A 14724-nucleotide genomic window follows, 5' to 3' on the forward strand; every position below is an offset into this window, starting at 1 on the left:
GACATTGTGATAGAGAGGGTTGAGATGCAATATGAGCACCCACTAGTTAAAGTCCAAGCTGCTCCACTTTTCATCCAGCTACCTGCTCATGTGTTTTTGCAAGCAACAGAAAATGGTTCAAGTGCTTGGGTGCCTGCACACATAGGGGAGACCCATGATAGGGTCTTGGGTTTGGCTGCCCCCAGACCTGATTGTTGAAGCCATTGGAAAAGTGATTTAATGTAGTGATGATCTCTGTATGTCTGTTGCTCTCTTTCTCTGCCCTCTCTCTGTAAATAAATAAATAAATAAATAAATAAATAAATAAATAAATACTTAAAATAGTTTCCCATATAATACAGAACTCTGTAGTGTGGGAGTGGAGACTCATTGAAAGCTTTGTGCAAAAGATGAGTCTAGAGAGGAAATAAAATGTAAAATTAATATTGAGGTAGAAGTAGTCAAGCAAAGATTAAGAAGCATTCATTGATTATAATTTTTTCTGACTCATCTAACAGATGATTAAGAATTACCTTGGTTTGGTCCTTTATATTTTTGATGAAAGACTCACAGCTATATTCAATGTTTTTTGGACTTTACATGATATCTCTTGTATCCTTTTAAATTATAAACTACATTTATTTATTCATTAAAATATGTTTAATATTCAATGTGGTAAATTATAGAACTATTGACAGAAACAATGCAAAGTTTCGAAAATTATCATTCCAAAATACTGAGTGAATCTTCTAATATGGAATGAAACATTCGATTACATAAAATGGATCATGCTGAAATACTATTTTATACACTAAGTTTTATGCCCTATAACTGGCAATCTCCACGCCATGAGCATTAGTTATTCTGTATTGCTATGCAGAATTCTAGTTTTTGAGAATACAAATCATTTAAGTCATTTTCTGTTACTGAGTATCTTGGCTATTTCTGCTTTATTTTTCTATTTTAAGCAATGTAGTAGTTATTTATCTTTATACATATATCTTTCAATACAACACTAACCAACAGATATATAATATGTTCTGATAAATAAGTCTTCTTTCCCAAGAAAAGAAATTCTTGTAACTTATAGACTTCATATGTGTCAAGGAATATTGTGTTAGCATATCATATTTTTTTCCTTACTCTTAAAAGTTGTGGGCCAGCATGACACCTAGGCCAAGTGGCCTCCTGCAATGCTATCATGACAAACTGGCACTGAATAGGGTTCCAGTTGCTCCATTTTCCACCCAGATTACTGATGATGTGCCTGGGAAAGCAAAGTGCTTGGGCCCCTGCCAACTATGTGGAAAATATGGATCACACTTCTGACTCCTGGAATCTAGATGGCAGCTCCAGACATGGTGGCCACTTGGGGAGTTAGTCAATGGATGAAGGATCTCTCTGTCTTTCTCTGTAACTATGCCTTTCAAATCAATCAATCAAACAATAAGTAAATAAATATTGGGAAGCCAGATATGCAGAGAGGAGGAGAAAGAGAGGAAGATTTTCCGTCTGATGATTCTTTCCCCAAGTGGCCGCAATGCCCAGAACTGAGCCGATTTGAAGCCAGGAGCCCGGAGCCTCCTCCAGGTATCCCACATGGATACAGAGTCCCAAGGCTTTGGGCTGTCCGTGACTGCTTTTCCCAGGTCACAAGCAGGGAACTGGATGGGAAGCAGGGCTACCAGGCTACCGTGCATGTGCTCATATAAGGCATAGCGTATGCAAGGTAAGGACTTTAGCTCTCAGGCTACCGCGCAGGCGCCAGATGTTAACAAAAAATTTGTTTTTCACTGTCTTGTCCTTCTTTCTTTGACAATATAAGAACTGGTGGTATTGTTGAAAGAAGCTCAAAGTAATTTAAAAAAACTTGGTTTATTCTGTCATCTCTTATATAGATATATACATTCTGTTGATACTATGCCAAATATCACTTCAGCTTTTTCTTGAGTAATCTGGTTTCTGTCTCCAGGAAGTAATAATTTTTATCTACCCAGCAGTACTCAGTAATGACCATGTAAGATCCGAGGAAATGTAAAAGCCAGTGTTATGTTCATGTTTACCACTTTTTAAAATCCCTTCTGTCATGAGATGAGGTCTGAAGAGTGGGGGTCCTGCCAATTCAACTCCAGTCATTCACTTGAAATAGAGCTACAGGTGCAATGGACAGAAAATCTGGTGCGATGCAATCCTTTTTTGTTGTAAGACACTGACATTCTGGATTCCTTTGTTATAGCAGCAAGATTATCCTCCCCTGACTACTACCTGTTCAGAAAACAGGCATCCATTCATGGAAACAGGGAGATCATGAAAGTCGGCACACAGGGGATAATGAAGCCAGACTCCCTCTGCTGACAACCTAATCTTGCTTTTTCTTACCCAGGGTAGCTGGGAACTTTCTTTTCTTACCATCCTAACAAGTAAAAAGAATGTCCATTTAAAATAATGTATAGCTAATTAAACGTGTGCTATACAAAATGCAATCTTCTAAACGGACCTCGTAAAAAGTCTATCAAAATATTTAAATATACACTGAGAGAAGCAGGGCATACAGGAGAGCACCTACCTGGCAGTCTTAGTTTATCATCAACATGCTCCTTAGGTTTCATCAAGGGATTATGGATTCAAGTTTCCTCATCTGTGCAGTTTCTTTATGACTTATGAATGAGTGGAAGATACTATGCAGTTGTCTTTAAAAGCTGTGAAGTGAAAAACAGGCATGTAATCATATAAGTAAGCATGATTTTCCTTTCAAATATAGAATTGAATGGGAACTGCCAACTGGAAGTAACTTTTGTAGTGACAATAGCTAAGATTGTTTTTCTTCTGGTTCCTATTTTCCTTGAGATATTGAAGAAAATGCAGAGTGAATCACAATGCCATAACAATAATCATACATGCCAGGCAGTTTACAAGTGCTCCTCATTATGGTGCGTGTTGAGCTGTGGTCATGAAAATACGGAAAAAGCAGTTGCTTTTCAACTACTGTACTCATTAATCTAATTATTTCTTTTCTAATTTCCCAGCCATCCAGTATTCAGCTCTTCTCTTCTTTCGTGTTAAATGTGTTTTTTTGAAAGTTCTTAAATTACTTGCATAGGGACATTTCCACATGAATAAGGTTCAATTAAAATATAGAATAATTGAAAGTTATGTAAGGAAAAATTCATTCAAATTGATATCTGTAAAAGCGGTAGACGCCAATGAAATTTAAGAAATTGATATACACTAATTTAATTTCAATCTTGCTATACCATCAAATCTTAGAATTCTATTTTATTATCCTTAAACTTTGGGATGGCAATAGAAGGAAAAATCACCTAATCCAGGATTGGAATCGTAGAGCAGAGAATGAAGCCTTTGCCTGGAAGGCTGTCATTCCATATCAGAGAGTCTGGTTTTTGATCTGGCTGTTCCATTTCTGACGCATCTTCCTGTTTTGTTTCCTGGGAGGCAGCAGATAATGGCCCAACTTTTTTGGTCCCTGCCTGCCATGTAGGAGATCTCGATGAAGACTTTGGCCTGCCCACCCCTGCCAATTGTCAACCTGTTTGGGAGAGAAGAATAGGTGAAAGACATCTCTTCATTCCCATGCAACTCAAGTAAATAATTGTTAAAAAAAAAACCCAGCATCCACCTATTTCAATATTAGTGTTTGTATAAAACTTAGATGGTTCTCTGTATTAGTACACAGTTAAATTTTCCAGTGTCTGTTACATTTGCAAGATATTAATGATTTTATGTTTGTTTCAAACTGGAAGGGATAAATGAAATCAAAAGAAACACTGAACACATCCCAGATACATACAACAATGGAAACATTGTAAGTTTTTTGGCTTACCAAATGGCAAAGCTTCTTTAAGATGATGCAGAACATTTCATGCAAGCGAGGGACATTATGTCAGAATGCCTTCCTTATGTGGATTAGCAGAAGCAGATCAGCAAATGCACCAGCAGGTGAAAGGTTAAATAAATAAGCACAATCATGAAATATAGAAAAGGAGCAAGAGCAGTATGAGAACCCTAAGTCAGAGAAATACATATGGGGACTGGCTAAGAATACAGTGTGGGAGTCTAGGCAGGGCACGTGGATTAGCCTGGCATTCAGGTGAGACGTTAGAGAAGGATTGAAGAAGGTTTTGAACATCAAGCCAGAGTCTGGACTATTCTGGAGCAAGTGGGATATTACAGGGAGTTATGAGCAAGGGCTGACTTAAGCAGAGCCCCGACATGTGAATATTGATAACCTGGAGGCAGTTTACACCAGGGATGCACAGAAAAGTTTCCTATATTGCAGAAGTCAAGGTATAACCAGGACGATTTTCAATTTTTTTCTTTTTAAGATTTAAAATCTGTTTACATGGCAAAAACATAACATTTATCATTGAATGCCGATTTTCTTTTCTTTCTATAACAAAAATTGGGAGTCTTGTTGCAAATTGCTCTTAAAAAAATCACCAGGATCTGCTCTGCAGTTAGCAACATTGAACAAAGTATGAGTTGTAGAATGGTGTAAAGTTAAAATACAAGAAATTCTGGTGGCCCAGGAAGCTTTATTTGGTTTTTGTCTAATCACAGAAAATTAAATATCCAACACAAATCTCTCACCGTGCAATCCTATAGCAGTTTTGCAGGTAATTCGGGAGTCTATTATTACACTTTATTTTTTCTTTCTGAAGAAAGTATATCTTGCTATTTCACTTGAAGACTTGACAATATCCATTCATATCTTTCTGTGATATACATCATTATTAACTCTAAACAAATGAGCAGAATGCAAATAAACCACCAATATATTTTCCACAGCTGTCCTTGGCAGAATTTAGACAATTTGAAACTCAACCAATATTGGCTGATTTTGTAGATTGGAATATAATTTTCAATTCTTTAAAATTGCACTAAGCAGGAAGCAGTATTCTGAATCTTTAAGCAAATGACTACAATTACTATAATTTCTGCTACCTTTCTAAAAAATATATTTGTGTTATAGATACCATAGAGGGATTTAATAGATATAAAATTTCAAGTACAGTAAGGCAAGTGTCATTTTTTCTACTTGTCAATTGTTTATCTTTCACCAAACCACAGAGAAACATTTTGTCAACTAATAATATAATAAATTTGACTTGTGATTTCAAGTGTTAAAACAAAGGGTTTTTTTTCCAATACAAGTAATACAGAAGGTTTTATGCTGCACTGTTTCAGAACTCTTTTTCAATAAAGAAACCTCATCTAATCCTGTTTCATCCTTTAAAACTGCCTACACACTAATCTCCAGGGACAAATTTAATACTTTGCAACAAAGAGAATATATCCCTTTTCAGTTTGAATAGAGGAATTGTTAGAACACCAGTGAGGTATGAATAACATTATAATGCTGCCATTTACTTGGCAAAAGAAAAAGAAAGTCTCTTGTTGCAACCAAAAAGCAGGTCTCCTTCCCTGGGTTAAATTTTTTGACCCCTAGTCTATCCCCAGACACCTTTAGTACTCTGTTATTTGGGTCCTCTACCTCTTGCGAAGTAAACACTGAGCAAATCTAAGTAAACAGTTTGTTTTAGTTGAAGATAGAAAGACTCCATTTAATTGAGTTTTGATGATAGATGTGCTCCAAATGGTGCAAACAACTTTGACATGGTAAAATAATATTGTCTTATGGCATGTGTAACACTACATAAAGAATCTTAGCTTAGCACTTTCTGAGTTTACAACATTTAAGTGAGAAAATGACAAAAGAAAGCCAAACTGTCAGAAACAGAAAAACCTTTAACAATCCTAAAAGACAGACTATCATTCTCTTCTTTATTCATTGGGTTTGGGGAGCTATCTTTGCAACAGAAGGAGAGAATGTGAAAACAGCTGAACTTTGTTCTCAGGAAACGTGACTTTTCTGTGATCTTCTGCAGGCAGCTGACAATGACACCGCCATGGTCACTGAGCATCGATTTTGTGGCATGGCTGTGGGCGAGGAGTTGTGGCAACTCAGCATTTCAAGGAAAGTTAACTGCAACAGAAGCAAAATCTTCAATTTTGTTTTGTTTAAGTACTACTATTTTTGGATTATATATCATAAACAGTGTATTGTCATTAAAATCAAATACAACTGTTTTACAAAATCAAGATTACGTAAGATTCTACATAAAATACAGAACTTACTTAATAGGTTTATTAGAAACTCATTGTGCAATGGCAAAATAAAGATTTTAGGATAATTTTAGTGTCAATGACTGCCCTTGTATGACTTTATTTTTGAAATACAGGCAATTCTTTTACCAGTGTTTGCTATATATTTTATTTGCATAGCCCCTTAAATACTAAAGCATGTATATATTTGCTTCCTATACTAAAAAAAAAAACTGTTTCAAGATGAACAAGTCATTTCCTTTCAATCTTTGTTACTTAATAAAGCTAATCAGATTTATTCAATTTTCATTTTTGTACCATTCTGAATTCACGTGACAGTGGTCTCTGTTGCTTGCAGGAAGGCAGTATCTTTTAGGTGTAGATGCAAAATTATAATGCATTTATAAAGTCAGAAATGATTAATCTGTAGTTTACAAAGTGATTATAAATAATTACAAAGGTTACTGGATGCCCTCAACAGGATAGCCTCAGCAGTTAATGGTGGTACTGGAATGTTCTGAAGTCCTCATGTGCAGATTCAAAAGGTAAATCAATCATTGATTATCTGTTGATACTAGAAGTTATAAACTTCTAATACATTATGCATTTTTCACCAGGAACTTATTGTATTTTCAACTTTTCTTTACAACTGATTTTTGCTTTATGTAGTTGAGTATTCTCATTTTTTTCTTTGTTAAATCCCCCAAACTCCTGAAATGATATTTAACAAAAAAATATACAAGAAACCTGTAGGTTCATGAAATAATTCTCAAATTGTAACTAAGTGTTTTCAAACTAAAACTCAAAATTAAAGCTTTCTCCATAATTACTACAATTTTTAAAAATGACAATATCAATGGCTAGAAAAGATGTGTAGCATATGGAATTACTGATGGGAGAGTACACTAAATTAGCCACACTGAAAAATGATGTTTCATTTTCTTTTAGAGTGAAATATACGCCTCACTTTGATCTAATATTCCTAGAAAAAAATTAAAAATCATAAACAAGAAGACTTGTTCAAGAGTGATAAACTCAAATATCGATCAGCAGATGAATAAATATGCAAAATACTGAATATTCACACAACAGAGTATTACTCCACAATAAAAAGCAACAAACTATCCACCTATATCATACATAAATATCCATTATATTTTTGGGGCAGTGTTACAAATACCACTTGCAATGCCCTCATCCCATATCGGAAAACTTACTTCAAGTCTTGTCTATTTCAATCCTGCCTCAACTTTCTGCAACAGCACATTCTGGGAAACACCAGCTGATGGGGCCAATGGGAGACCTGAACGGAGGTCCGGGATCTTGGCTTCAGCTTTGCCATAACTGGCTTTGTGGGCCTTTGGTAAGTCAATCAGAGAAGCTATCTATGGCTTTCTCTCTTACGTTTCTGTTGTCTCTTATTCTCATAAATAAATACTTACTAGAAACAAGATTATGTTGAAATAGAAAATCCTGGAAGAAAAGAGAACATGCAGTATATTTCCATTCATATGAAATTCTTGAATGGGAAAATGAACTACGATAGTAGAGATGAGTAATTTCATTGGGAAGGTGTCTTGAGAATATACATGCAGGAACTGTGTGAGATGATGACAATATTCTATACTTTAGATGAGTTGATGCTAATATGATTGGTCATTGGAGCTGTTTAATTACAACCTGTGCGTTTTGTTGCCTGTAAATTATAACTCACTGAAAAAGGAAAACACAGACCTGATTTCTCCTGAGAAAGCATATAGTTTTATTCAGTCAATGACTTGAATAGGTTGCTTCATTTGTGCTCTTGATTTCCTTAACTTTGCCAGCTATTTTATTTCCTTTAAAAAATATTTCAAACAATTCAGAAAAGTATGAAGAAATGTTTAATAAGTACACATATGTCAATAATATTTAACATTTAGCCATATTTGTTTTGCATGTAGACTTACATGTATCCCATACATAATAATTTATTGAACACAAGGATGGGTATTGAATATAGCATAATATATTTTAAGACAAATATAAAATGAGGGTATAGTATTATTTGAGGTGTGTAATTCAGTGAGGATAACATTTAAATATATCTATATCAAATAATATGATATTCATATGGTTTTACTATATAGAAGTATGTGAAATTCTACAAATGAGACAAGTTATGCAATATTTACTTTCCTGTATTTGATATGCTTCACTTGACATAAACCCCGAATGTAAGAAGTTTATTCTTTTGATGGGCGAGTAATGCTCCGACTTATATAGTACCATGTTTTCTTTATAGTTTAATCCATTTATGGGCTTCTGCGTTGATTCTGTTTCTTTGCTATCGTAACTCATGCTCCTATAAACACAGGAATGCAGGTGTCATTTCTATATGCTGACTTCATTTCCTTTGGATCTATTCCCAGAAGTGGGATAGTTGGGTCATATGGTAGATGTATTTTTAGTGTTTTGAGGAGTGTTCATACTGTGTTCCATAATGGTTGTTCTAATTTGCATCCCCACCAAGATTGTGTCAGGGTTTCTTTTTCTCCACATTCTCCCCAACATTTGCTCTTTCTTTATTTCTTTAGTTATTACATTTACTTTTGGATAATAGTCACTCAAACTGAAATGAGATAATACCTCAATGTGTTTGTTATTTGCATTTCCCACTAGAAACTATTAATACTAAGGGTTTTTTTTAATGTGTTATTTGGCCAATTTTATTTCTTCTTTGGAAAAATTATTCAAGAGACTCCTTGCTTAGTTTCTAATTGGACTGTGTTGCTGAATTTCTTGAACTCCTAATATATTCTGAATTTATTTGTCTGATGCCCAGCTTAAAAATATTTTGTCATATTTTATTCACTCTTAGCTCTGTTGATTCTTACAAAAAAGATTCTTCTTTGATTTAAACTTTTTCATTTGTGACAGAAATGCACTCACTCATGCCTTGTTTCTCCTGTTCAAATATTCTTTGTTTCCTGGATGATTTCTTCTGATTAATGTCTTCCTGTTCAATTTCAGGTTTCAGTACAGAAATCAACCATCTCCTAATTTACCAGACAACTTATATTTTCATTAATATTATAACACTTAGCGTATCTTCTTATAATTACTTCCTAAAAATATCTACGTATATTAAGCCATATGCTTTGGGCAAGAATGTTTGTTTTGTTCACTCCTGAGTTCCAGAACCAAGCAAATTCTTGGTGTATGGTATTTGAAAAGCTATGTGTCAAATGAATACATTAAGAAGTAAATGAATGAATCATTTTCTTTGATTTGCATATACAGATCCATTACTATGCATTTGATGTAGATTTCCTCTTCCAAAATTCTAGTCTGCTCCTTAATGTCTTTTCTCTAGCACTTCATAATCAGTTCTTCATGATCTCTCAGCCTCCAGCTTCTGTGTTTCTGATCCATTCCCACCGACATAAGAAACATCCATGTCCCTTAAATGAAACAATTTTTCCTCTGTGTCAATATCTTTAATTACGTATTATGTAAAGTTAAACATTTTGATGTAAGGTTAGGACTTAATTTTTATTTGCCACATGAAGCTCTTCAATATCATTCTTTAATCCGTTTTTACTTTCTTACTATGTGTTGATGGAATTGCTACAGACCACTCTACTAGTCATTATCTCCATGTCTTTCCATTGCAGTGCATCTTCCACAGAGCCACTGTCATTATCTGCTCCATTCTCCCCCAAATTGATTATATTCCTCTGTAGATTGGCCTTCTGTGTCCTGCAAGATAACATTTATACTTCTTTATCTCAACTAAAATAACTTTTGCGCTGCAATTATTCAAAAACATTTGTATACAATGCTTTGTATTTAGCAAGAAGGCTCTTTGCTCCATTCTGAATCTTGGAACATTCAGTATACATGGCAGTTAGTTCATGTTTCTTCAACAATTACACTTTGCATATGACTTTTCTCACCATGTTTGTTTTATTCCTAGTAACACTGTTGCTTGGGTTGGGGGGCAAAAATAATGTATTAGTATTTAGTTCTTATTCTTTATAATTAGTACAATGCTTCTGGTGGTTAAATGATGCTTTCTAACTGAATACACTAATGAAGGATGAATCCATGACTTTTCTGAATGCATTTGGTCTGTGAGCAATTTGTGTTTTTGCTTCTACTATTTGCTCAGCCTGGGTTGCCCTTCTTTCACTCTTGTGACAAGTGAGTACCTATTTTGTTTCTTTTTTTTTTCTTTTAGCTATAATCAGAAGATATATTTTGTTATTACACATAGAGATAATGATGGAAAGAATGTGAAAGAATACCCAAGTCTTTTGAAGGGGTTAATTTCACATATGTTTTCAGAATGCCTTTTTATGGAATTTTGCTATTAAAACTAAAATTTAATGATCACAAAGCAACATGTTTTCATTGAATGTTTATGATTTATATTGTCTACCTGTTCACATACTGTGTATAGAGTGAAAACCAAATCAAGTGCAGCATAATTTCTATCTTCCAGGAGCTTTTGATCACCTTTGGAAGAAAATATAGACCTGAGAAAAAAGTTGAACTGTATTTCATTTCAAATGACTCAATAATCAATTTTAACTGAACTCAATAGTGTTTTTTAAATTTATACCAGTGTTAAATATCTAGAAAACAAAGCATGAGGAAGAATTACAACCACACTAGCATCAAAAAGTACAAAATATTTTGTAATAATATTTTTGAAAAGATTTATTTACTTGAAAGTCAGTAAGAGAGAGAGAAGTCATTTTGGCAGGAGCTGGGCTAGTCAGAAGCTCGGAGCCAGAGCTTCTTCCAGGCATCCATGTGGGTGCAGGAACCCAAGTATTTGGACCACCTTCTGCTGCTTTCCTTGGTTGTCAGGCAGCAGCTGGATCAAAAGTGAGCAGCTGGGACTTCAGCTGTTATCCATATGGGATGCTGGTGCCAGCAATAATTTTTAAGAATAATATATTCAAAGTATATATATTTATATATAACTGCTTGATACAAATTCCTAAACTTTACTGAGATATATTTATTGTTGTAAGTAAATAGGTAGGAAAGATATCCTTTTTCCTCCACATTTTATGTAAAGAGAGCAGAGGTTATGCTTTCCATAGGTACAGTTCTAACATGACAAGCACACTTCCCTTCTTCACTCTGCCTCACCCCAGGCCAATCTCCCCTTTAACCCTTCTCTCTCATCCTCAGGACACAAAAATGTCTAATACCCCTTAAAGATCTAGTTCAACTGTTTCCTTTTATGGAACTTCACCCTGACCTATTACATAAGAATTAAGCATGCCTTCATGTTTGTTCCCTTAAAAATTGCTATATTTTTCTTCACTGTGTAACTAGGAACAGAATATTGTGATTTACTTACATGGCAGGTACCATGTATGCTTCGGAACTTAAAACAAGGAAGGACCCTGGGTGACAGGCATTGAGAAGTTCACTGTGCAATGGAGAGATGTATTTATAAAAATATAGGTACAATGCAATTTGTTAAGTGCTGTAACATAGGTGAGAATAAAATAAGATCAGAGAACTTAGAAGAATTAATTTGACATGATTCATATGTGGTGATTCATAGAGTTGCTGAGATTCAAACTGATGCTTGAAAAAGGCACAGGAATTTGACAGGCAAATGGGTGGTTGTAAAGATATTCTATGCAAAAGAAACAGTCTGCAAATGTACAGGTTTATGACAAAGAATTGTGGCCACTGATTCACCCTTGTTTCTCCACAGTAATCTCCTAACCTCCTTGACTGTACATCTAACACGTTTGAACTCTAAGAACTTTTTCACTCACAACACGATAGACCTGTCAGGATGACACCTGGTTTTGTTCTCATCTGGCATGGTTAACACTCACGCTTCTTAATGCCAGGGTTTCCCTCTTCTTTCAACTCGTTCACATCTTCTATCATAGTTGCTTTTGATATTGGTTATAATTTTATGACCTTTTAACTCACAATCCCTCTTTTACCAGTGACACTCCTCCTTTGACAGTTTCCCACGCGATAGGTTTGTTAAATGGGTGACCTTCAGGTTCCAGAACACAGTCACCAGTTCACTAATAAGAAGCTCTGTTTAAATATTTGAATGTTGCACTCAGATTTTTTTTTCAACTGAAATGGTGGCATTAGAATTATTATTTTTTTTCACCAATTCTCATTATCATTTACAATGGCCAAAGGGTAGAAACAACACAGTGTCCGTCAACAATCATGCAAGACATAGCATATGCATGCATGGGATATCATTCAGTCTTAAAATGGTAGGAAATTCTTACATAAGCTATAACATAAATAATTTTTTGGGGAATTAATTGACATAGTATTGAGTAGACAATATGTTAGAAATAATGCAAGTTCACCCTGAACGCGCCGGATCTTGTCTGCACTCAGATTTGTAGGGGCTTGTTTGTTGCCACAGTTCAGTGTATTCACTGAATTTAGTCCAGGGGAGTTATTGCAGTAGAGCAGTAAGCTAGGGTAAATGGAGAAATTAGCTAACCATCCCTACTGCTCAACTTCACATTTAGGATAACACTGGGCACTTCCTGGAAATCATACAGTCAAGCTATCTCTACATTAAAAATATGTACACCGTTTTATCTCGTTTAACTGGATTACTCAACGAACCTTTAACTATGCAATATGAATTATATGTTTAGATTCATAATGCACTTTAACTTCCATTTTTCAAACTTGAATCTTTCTGATTGTGTTTTATTCTCTAATGACTGACTGAAACTCACAGAACTGTATTTAATAGTAGTGGAGAGTGTGTACATAATGCTTGGTCTTAATTTCAGTGCAAACGCTTTAACTTCCCTCCATTCACCATGATGCTGGCTGTTGGGTATGTAAAGTTAACATCTATTTAAATTTTGTGATTTTACATGGAACTTGGAAAAGTATCTCATTATAATTTTGATTACTAGTATGATTTGTGTTTGGCAGAGATGCTGCCTTGGAGTGGACAGTATTTAAGTTTTGGCAAGCTGACTTTACAGCCAGGGTTTTTGAACAATGCTTTTGGGAAAAGATTATACACATAAACTCATCCCAACTCAAGCATGTTTTCATCTGTGCTGTTTTAAGTGTGTTTCTCAACCTTTATGAGTCTCTAATCCCACAAATCAAATCTACCTCTGAATGTTATTACAGGTCTTATGTGAAATTATATGAGTGCAAGTAATGTTCATAATGCTTAATATTTTACCTGATACATGGTAAGTGTCCAATATATGGCCTATTATATTATTACTTTGTTATTTTATTGTCCAATTTAAGAATCCAACACTGCATTTCTTTGAATATATGTGTAGTGTACATTCCAATTCCAGATCTTAGGATCAAACTAATTCATATGTATGAAGGAGAATTTTAAACTCCAGGTCACTATATACAAATAAAATCTTTTTAATACATACTTTTATTTTTATGTATAGAATAAGCATGAAACAACCCCCTAAAAGATTCGAAAGTTGCAAATGTTTGCATGTTTCAAAGGTAATCCTTCATGCTGTCTGAACACTTTTTACTGGAGTTCTCCCAGAGTTTGACAAAACCACTATCTCTAAAATCTAACTTTTTAAATTGAAAGTGTGAAAAAGACATTAAAATATAGTAAGATTTTGTATTAAGTTTCATTAAACTAAACCAAGTTTTAGGTGATCATTCTAAGAAATATGATAAACATAAAAATTCACTGGGATATCATCTAAATTATTCTAGGGTGACATCATTTTAAAACATAACATTTTAAACTATTAAATATAAGATAAACACTTTCTTTTTTATATTCTTATTTTGAACTTTTGAATTATGTGGTACAATTTCATATAGACTGGGATTTTCCCCCAAACTCTCACCCAACAGATTTTCCCCATTTTACTTCAGTGGTATAATCCGTCATAAGGAACCATAACTCTATCAGCCTGTTACCTAAGTGTACCCCAATATTGCTGGTACAATGTCAGACAGTCTAGTATCCCATTGTCTACACATGTCCAACAGTTTCATTGGGAATCCATTTTCCATCTGGAAGCAGGGCTGCATGTTGCGTTATACGCCCACATCCGTATATGATAGACCCCAGTACTCCATCACTATACATTTCCATAATTGAGAAGCCACGAAACAAGGTCAGCAACTGGTAAGAGTTTGGACAGCAGCCTCAACAACAACAATGACAACAACAACAAATTAGAGCACCATGAAAAAATGTGCCACTGAGTAACCAACACATAAGTGACAAAAAGGAAATACAAAAGTCTCTTGGGAAAAATGATGCCACCATGTAATCCATGAGACAGCAAAGACTTTGACAAGAGAAAAGAAAGTATTTGGAATAAATAAAGCTTTTTTCCACCATCTTTCCCCATTTCCATAAACAAGTTTGCTTAATGTGCTACACTGGATTTACCAAAGACAATGTATACATTATGAACAGAAGGGAAAATTCCATGAAAATGTAGTTGAGTAAGAATTGCCAATTATAAAGCAAAATAATATTTGGCAATAATTTAATGAATGTAGAATAACCAAGTCCTGTTGTGTTAAGAGGGAAAGACCATTTTCTGTTAAATGAATCAGGAAAGGCAAGTCCCATGTTAAAAGTATATTTACCTTTTT

This window comes from Ochotona curzoniae, unplaced genomic scaffold (genome assembly GCF_017591425.1).
Source record: "Ochotona curzoniae isolate NIBS_2020 unplaced genomic scaffold, NIBS_Ocur_1.0 scaffold_4701, whole genome shotgun sequence".
In the NCBI taxonomy this organism is placed as follows: Eukaryota; Metazoa; Chordata; class Mammalia; order Lagomorpha; family Ochotonidae; genus Ochotona; species Ochotona curzoniae.